This window comes from Pseudophryne corroboree, chromosome 3 (genome assembly GCF_028390025.1).
Source record: "Pseudophryne corroboree isolate aPseCor3 chromosome 3, aPseCor3.hap2, whole genome shotgun sequence".
Classification (NCBI taxonomy): domain Eukaryota; kingdom Metazoa; phylum Chordata; class Amphibia; order Anura; family Myobatrachidae; genus Pseudophryne; species Pseudophryne corroboree.
The window spans coordinates 96,421,841-96,429,951 of record NC_086446.1 but is presented as its reverse complement, the minus strand read 5'-3'; the positions used below and the strand labels follow the sequence as shown (position 1 = coordinate 96,429,951).

The window sequence follows — 8,111 nt, the reverse complement described above, 5'->3', positions numbered from 1 at the left end:
CTTTATATGATCGGCAGGTACAGTAGATTGAAAAAAGATCCCTTGCAGTAACAGGAATATGTGTGGGCGCACTCTTAAATAGTTGAAATAAAGTTCAAATAGTTTTAATTATACATAGGAGTTAGTAAAATATAACTTTTATTGGATATACATTATAAAAAATATATTTCTCATGATTACCCATTAAACAACCTAGGATCCAAAAAATGAATGTGATTTAAAATACGTATTAAATTGAACATTTAAAATTTAAAGGAATGTTCTGGTCCTGTCTCACAGAATGTGATAAGAAAGGATGTAGACACTTTGCTTCTTCTGCATCCATTTCAGCCCGACCAGTACAGAAAATCTGCATTGTTGAGACCAAATTATGATCCATTATTAAATGTGAAAAAGCTGGACAGGTCCGGCAATGGATAGTGAGACATTACCCACTTCCCACCAGTCACCAACCAAGTACACTGTATAATTTGTTGGTAAATAAAGAGATCAAGGATCTTGAGTAATTGTGTAAACAGAGTATGCCTACGAGAGATAGGGATATTATAGAAAAGAATGAAGTCAAGTGGTGATACTGCTGTTGGCGTCAGATAACGCACATCACAGGGATAAAGAGTCTACTACACTGGGTATTCCCTGTGAGTCTCCCCCTCAGGTACTGACCCAGCCCAACACTGTATAGCTTCCAAGATCGGACGAGATCGGGCACTGGCAGTGTGGTATGGTAGTAGACAGATGGATGGGTTAGATGCCAATGAGAATGCACCTATATAAACGAAGATGTGACAATTTGGTTACAAAAGGTGTGGATCTGCTTTCTACATTAGGCTGGATGCAGTAGGTCCCACATAGGTGGTATTACGCATCCAGGATCATAGATGAGAGTCCACGGAAAGAAGAAAAAAGAGTCAAGAATGGAAGCAGAGGGCATCAATAATTATATGCAAAGTACCCTGCTAACAAACATTTGCCAACATCAAAAATAGATGCAAAAAATAATAATACAAATTGCATGTTGACATTGATAATATCACTTAGATGTCGGATAAGTGAAATGACTCAGTGTATGTCAGAAATGAAGAATTATGCTGTGTTCCTAGATTAAATAGCAATTATAATAATTATAAAAAGATGCTGGTGAGAATATCCCCTAAATAATTATGTAATGCTGCTGACAGTGATTATTTGCATACAAGGTAATGCTGCTGCCACAAGAGGAACAACTAATAATAGCCTATATGTGCCTATAACATGGACAATCTCTTAACACATTTGTCAGTGAAAGGGAATGCAACAGTAAAGTTAGGTCGCTGGTGCAATTGCTAAATCAAAAATGATTAATGTTCCACATTACCAACACAGGCGCTGCCTGTGTAAATAACCTTTGTTGGATCAACAGCATAGATGTCCTCAGATAACGTGGTTGGTGCCAGTGGGCCCACTGGCTCAGAAAACGCGTTTCACCCCGCAGGGCTTGTTCACTACCTGGAGGTGCGAGTAGAGACTCTGGACAATATAAGAGTAACTAGCAGTGCGGCTCTGATTGGCGCGTCTAACATGGGGGCGGGGATGACGTGCATGACGGTGCCGCTGATAGGTCACAGCCGCGTGCGTCAGCGGCTGTCGCCTGAATGATTGAGCAGCTGTATGGATGAGAGAGTGTGCAGAGGCGGGGACCCCTTGGTAACATGAGGCTGGAGGTGGAATGGCCATATTAGAGAAGGGCAAATTGCCCATAATGCGGAATGACAGCAAACATAAATAGATTAAATGTAACAGGCTTGGGTCGATGCTGCTGGGTACAGGAAATAAAAGTGACACTGACCAGCCGCTGTTCTCAGTGGCTTGTATAGAGGCTGGGCTGGAGTGTGGAAAATGGTAATGTTATATGAACAATATGAGAAGGGCCATATTGGTAAAGGGCAAATTTGCCCAGTTTCCACATAAGGAAGCGAGTATTGCCTCAAATGGGGAACTGAGTAGAGAGCTGTGGAATGGGACATTAAAACCTATGTACGATGAGTGGTAATGGACATGAGAAGGGAATGAAAAGAAAAAAAGAAAAACAATAAGAGAGAATGATGATACAAATGAAAATAAAAATAATAATGAATATAAATAAAAACGTGATGGAGATAAGAATTGTGAAAGGTATGGTGAATGACATATGTTAAGGGTAGAAGTGAAAAGAGGGTGAACTGTGGTAATTATAGAGATGTGAAAAGGAGGGAGAGAATGGCAGTGGGTGAGGGTGATGGTGAAGTGTGTGGATAGATTAGCTTGTGATACACTGGGAAATAAAAAAAGGTGTGAGAGATGAATGCAGATAATGAATGTGGATAAGAAATGTTAATTAAGTGGAAGGTGTGTATGGAATAAAAAATAAAAGGAGTAAATTGAATAGGTGGTGAGCTGGCAAGTAAAAGGAGTGAGAAAGTTATTGAAGAAGGGAAGGATAGATGTGCATGCGTTCTAATGAAATCGCATGCAGCAGTGTATAATGACACTTAGTCAATGTGCACACCACTGTACGTAAGCCGCATGAGTGTAACCATAGACCCGTGTGTAGTATATAGGCTAGGGTAGGTGATGGTATTAAAATAAGAAAAGGAAAATAGTGTGAATTATAGGTAAGAAAGATGGGTAAATAGCTGGTCCCGTGATGGAACAAAAGCTAATGTAAGTGACAGGGAATAATAATAAATGACACATGAATGGGGTAAGGGATAGAAAACAGGAAATCAAGACATAAATGGAGTAGGGGTGGGAAAGGGGATGGGGAAGGGGGAAAAGGGGGGGGGGATGAAAAAGGGGGGAAGAAAGGGCAATGGGGAAAAGAGAGGGTGAGGGAATGGGGGATAGATAAGGAGTAGGAGAAGAATGAAGAAGAAAAAGATGAAGGGGATAGGGAACAAGGGGAGAGAAATTGAAACAAAGTTACAATGCATCAATCAAGCAAATGAAATAAGCTCATAAGAAAGCACCGTAGTTGATATTTTCATTAACTCCGGATGGTTTGAGGCTACCCAATCGGAAGATCCACTCACTCTCCCTTTTCAACAATTCTTTGGTTATATCGCCACCTCGAACCCCCAGATGGATACGATCAAGACCAAACACCTTTAGTTCTTTTGTTGATCCTTTATGGGCAAAGTGAAAGTGTCTGGCAACCGAGGTAAGTTGTTTCATTCGCAAGAGATCTTGCGGGGCATTCCGGATGTTGCCCATATGTTCTAGAACCCTTTCCTTAAATTTCCGAGTAGTCATGCCAATGTATTTCAACTCGCAGCTACAGGTTATGCAGTAAATAACTGCCTGTGTGTTGCAATTGAAAAAGTGTTGTATTCTTAGCGTTTGTCCATATCTGTCGGTAACCATCTGTTTTTGTACCATCTGTGGGCATGACTTACAGTGGCCACATGGGAAAGAGCCGGTTATCGTGGGTTTCTTTGGAGGTGAAGTCAGGAAATGGCTGCGGACCAGTTGATCTTTAATATTTTTAGATCTGCGCCAACTCATCTGAACAGGGGTATTGACAAATAGAAGTAGATCAGGGTCAAGTTGTAGTATCGGTAAATGTTTTGATATAGCGTCCTTCAACAATTTCCATTCTGGGCAGAAGGTGCCAATAAATCTGATGCTGTCCTCCTGTTTGGAAATGGCCTCGTTCTTTTCAAAAATCAGTTTATCCCTTGGGACCATTTTAGTTGCTGCGTGGGCTCGTTTCAATGAGCGTTTGCTGTAGCCCCTAGCTTGGAGACGATTAGTCAATTCCCAACTCTTTTTGTTGAAAATGCGGTCTTCAGAGCAGTTCCTTCTCAACCTTAAATATTCTCCTTTTGGGATGTTTTCGATGGTTGGTGGGAAGTGTGAACTAGTCTGAAAGAGGATACTATTAGTCGCTGTCTCCTTACGATACAGTTCGGTGGCCAAGTACCCTGTGTCAGATTTATAGATGTTGAGATCAAGGAAGGGAACTTTTTCTGAACTGATGGTATGTGTGAGCAAGATGTTAAGATCATTGGTGTTCAGAGTCCTGATAAAGTCCAGAAGGAGTTCTTTGTTCCCGTTCCAAATGATAACTATATCGTCGATATATCTGAGCCACAGGGTAACGTGTGGTATACTTTTCATTGGTGGTATTGAAGACAAAGAAGTGCTCCCACCATCCTAGAAAAAGATTCGCGTATGTGGGCGCGCAAGCTGCTCCCATTGCTGTCCCCCTGACTTGTAGAAAAAACTGATCCTGAAAGACAAAATAATTCTTTGCAAGAGCAAAGTTAAGCAGATTCAGAAGAAATGTTGAAAACTCACTTTCCCCTCCCTGGTCCAAGAAGTATTTGACTGCTTTAAGGCCATGTTGGTGATTGATACTGGTATACAATGCCTCTACATCTAATGTTGCCATTAGAAAGTCACTTTCAAAGTGGATGTCATGGATTTTCCATAAGAGGTCTGAAGTATCTTGTAGGTAAGAGGGTAAGGATAATACAAAATCATGGAGATGCAAGTCAAGAAACTTACTTGGTTGTTCCAACAGGCCCCCATTGCCTGACATGATAGGTCTTCCAGGGGGTCGTGATACGTTCTTATGTATTTTGGGCAGGAGGTAAAATGTAGGTGTTCTGGGATTCACCACTGTTAGATATTTAAGTTCTTGTTGGGTGATGGTGCCATATGTTGTGGCTTCTTGTACCATACAATTGTATTGCTGAAGAAAATCAAGAGCTGGGTTATTGGAAAGTTTCTTGTAACAAGAAATGTTATGGAGTTGGCAATGGGCTTCCGTAGTGTACATCTCTTGTGGCCAGATGACAATATTGCCCCCTTGTCTGAGGGCTTAATGATAATGTCACTCCAGCTTTGTAATTCTCTTAATGCCTGTCTTTCATTAAATCTCAAGTTTTGAGGGAATCGATGGATGCCTTTCCGCGTTTGGGCATAAATCTGGTCAAATTCCTTTGAGACAAGGTTGAGGAAAACTCTAATCTCCGGACTGTTATTGTCCGGGGGAAAAAAGGAGGATTTCGGTCTGCACTTGGGTCTGGATGTAGAAGTTACATTATCGCTGGATTCCATTTGCAATTCTTCCAACATCCGGAGGGCATTGAGATCTTCCGTGGTGAGATTAGATTCCACTGTTGTTTCTAATTGCCTATGTGTTTGTTTGGAAAATAATTTTTTTGAGGAGAAGCTTTCTCCCAAAAAGTCACAAATCTTTCTCCCAAGAGAATCTATTAAACGACCTTGAAGGTGAAAAGGAAAGTCCTTTCATAAGCACTGCCATGTGGTCAGGTGACAGGGTCCTGTTGGACAAATTGATAATCTGTAATTGTGATGTCTGGTCTTGATCTATCGTAATGTCTTTCTCTGGCGTGCTGGATATCTGGGAGTCCTTGGTATATCCCAGTCTGAATTTCTTGGTTTTTCTCTTCTTTCCCCCTCGCCTTATATTCCTTGCACCTTGATGCGGCCTCTCCCTCTCTGGTCCTGATCTAAAAAACGTGGGGAAATATCTTCACTCTCTTCCCGATGGTAATTGGGTGCGTCAAAGTTCTCACTGGCGGAATCCCCGCTGTTAGAGGACTCAAATTCAGACAGAGTGGGATCTTCCCGAGGTTTCCTACTTCTATTGGTGGGGAGTCTGGGGTTCTATCTGAAAATGCCTCCTCGGGCAAAGTCCCTTTTATCTCGTGTGAATTTGCCTCGTTTTTGATCAACTATGTTATGTTCGTAACTGTCAATTTCTTTCTTGAACTTCTCAAAAGCTGATTGGAAGGCTGAGTCTTTTTCCCAGGTTTCCAAACTTTTTCCTAAGTCCACAATTTCTTTCTCAACTTGGTCAATTATCAGAGTATCATGTTTTACTAATATGTGTAATAGTTCATTAGAGCATTTGAGAAGAGCTGTTTCCCACTCAACCTTCAGGTTATCCGTGGCGAGTGGGAAAGACGGGAATATTTTAGGTCGTAAACCCCTTGGGACAATTTCATGTTTTATATAGTTTTCCAAGGTAGTCACATCCCACGACAATCGGACTCTTCTTTGCAAATTCTTTTGTAATCTGGAGAAGGGAGTTCTCCAGTCCGTATTGAGGGAGGTCTGTTCAAATGTCTCTAAGAAGGGATCACCAAAGTTTTCTACATTCTGACGCCTTAATAATTCAGTCTTTAAGGAAAAAGTGGTCATATTTCAGATGTTGAGAAAGATGTTGGACTGGAATTTTTAGATAATCAAAGACCGTTTAGGTGGACGCGTGAATGACTGCTAAAATTGGATCACTGGGTAATCAGAGCAGGGAAAGAAAATTGTGATCATGCATGGAAAAAAGGATAAAGTGCCGTGCCAATGGGTCAGAGGCTGAAATTATATTCAGCATAGACAGGAGAAAAGAAAAGGGGCGACCCGGCACTGATCTCAATATAAATGAAATAACAAATGATAAACAAACCAAAATTCGGACAATTAAGAAACATGTGTCAACAAAGGGAGAAAAAAGGAAGGCTCTTGTGTGGGTGCACTCTTAAATAGTTGAAATAAAGTTCAAATAGTTTTAATTATACATAGGAGTTAGTAAAATATAACTTTTAATGGATATACATTATAAAAATATATATCCCATGATTACCCATTAAACAACCTAGGATCCAAAAAATGAATGTGATTTAAAATACGTATTAAATTGAAAATTTTAAAATTTAAAGGAATAGTTTTGAAAAAATAAAGGAATGTCTGGTCCTGTCTCACAGAATGTGATAAGAAAGGATGTAGACACTTTGCTTTTCTGCATCCGTTTCAGCCCGACCAGTACAGAAAATCTGTATTGTTGAGACCAAATTATGGTCAATTATCAAATGTGAAAAAGCTTGACAGGTCCGGCAATGGATAGTGAGACATTACCCACTTCCCACCAGTCACCAACCAAGTACACTCTATAATTTGTTGGTAAATAAAGAGATCAAGGGTCTTGAGTAATTGTGTAAACAGAGTATGCCTACGAGAGAGGGATATTACAGAAAAGAATGAAGTCAAGTGGTGATACTGCTGTTGGCGTCAGATAACACACATCACAGGGATAAAGAATCTACTACACTGGGTATTCCCTGTGAGTCTCCCCCTCAGGTACTGACCCAGCCCAACACTGTATAGCTTCCAAGATCGGGCACTGGCAGTGTGGTATGGTAGTAGGCAGATGGATGGGTTAGACGCCAATGAGAGTGCACCTATATAAACGAAGATGTGACAATTTTGGTCACAAAAGGTGTGGATCTGCTTTCTACGTTAGGCTGGATGCAGTAGGTCCCACATAGGTGGTATTACGCATCCAGGATCATAGTCCACGGAAAGAAGAAAAAAAGAGTCAAGAATGGAAGCAGAGGGCATCAATAATTATATGCAAAGTACCCTGCTAACAAACATTTGCTAACATCAAATAATTTGGACCTGTCCAGCTTTTTCACATTTGATAATTGACCATAATTTGGTCTCAACAATACAGATTTTCTGTACTGGTCGGGCTGAAATGGATGCAGAAAAGCAAAGTGTCTACATCCTTTCTTATCACATTCTGTGAGACAGGACCAGACATTCCTTTATTTTTTTCAAAACTATTCCTTTAAATTTTAAAATTTTCAATTTAATACGTATTTTAAATCACATTAATTTTTTGGATCCTAGGTTGCTTAATGGGTAATCATGAGATATATATTTTTTATAATTTATATCCAATAAAAGTTATATTTTACTAACTCCTATGTATAATTAAAACTATTTGAACTTTATTTCAACTATTTAAGAGTGCGCCCACACAAGAGCCTTCCTTTTTTCTCCCTTTGTTGACACATGTTTCTTCTGGCTCTGGGCGCACCACCATATTGGACAGAGATTTGATAATTTACTTAAATATATCTTAATTGTCCAAATTTTGGTTTGTTTATCATTTGTTATTTCATTTATATTGAGATCAGTGCTGGGTCGCCCCTTTTCTTTTCTAGTAACAGGAATATGTCAGCTGCTAGAAGTGGAAAAACCAGATTTCCTGAATTGCGTCCACAGGGCTGATATTGGTGAAAAACTAAAACACCTCCAAAGACCTCGAGTGGTTGCCAATA

General features: G+C 40.1%; 1 pseudogene; it reads right to left on the bottom strand.

The window, feature by feature from the left end:
* Positions 1–614: 614 nt before the first annotated feature.
* LOC134896665 (5S ribosomal RNA) lies at positions 615–733 on the bottom strand (annotated as a pseudogene).
* Between the last annotated feature and the right edge of the window lie 7,378 nt (positions 734–8,111).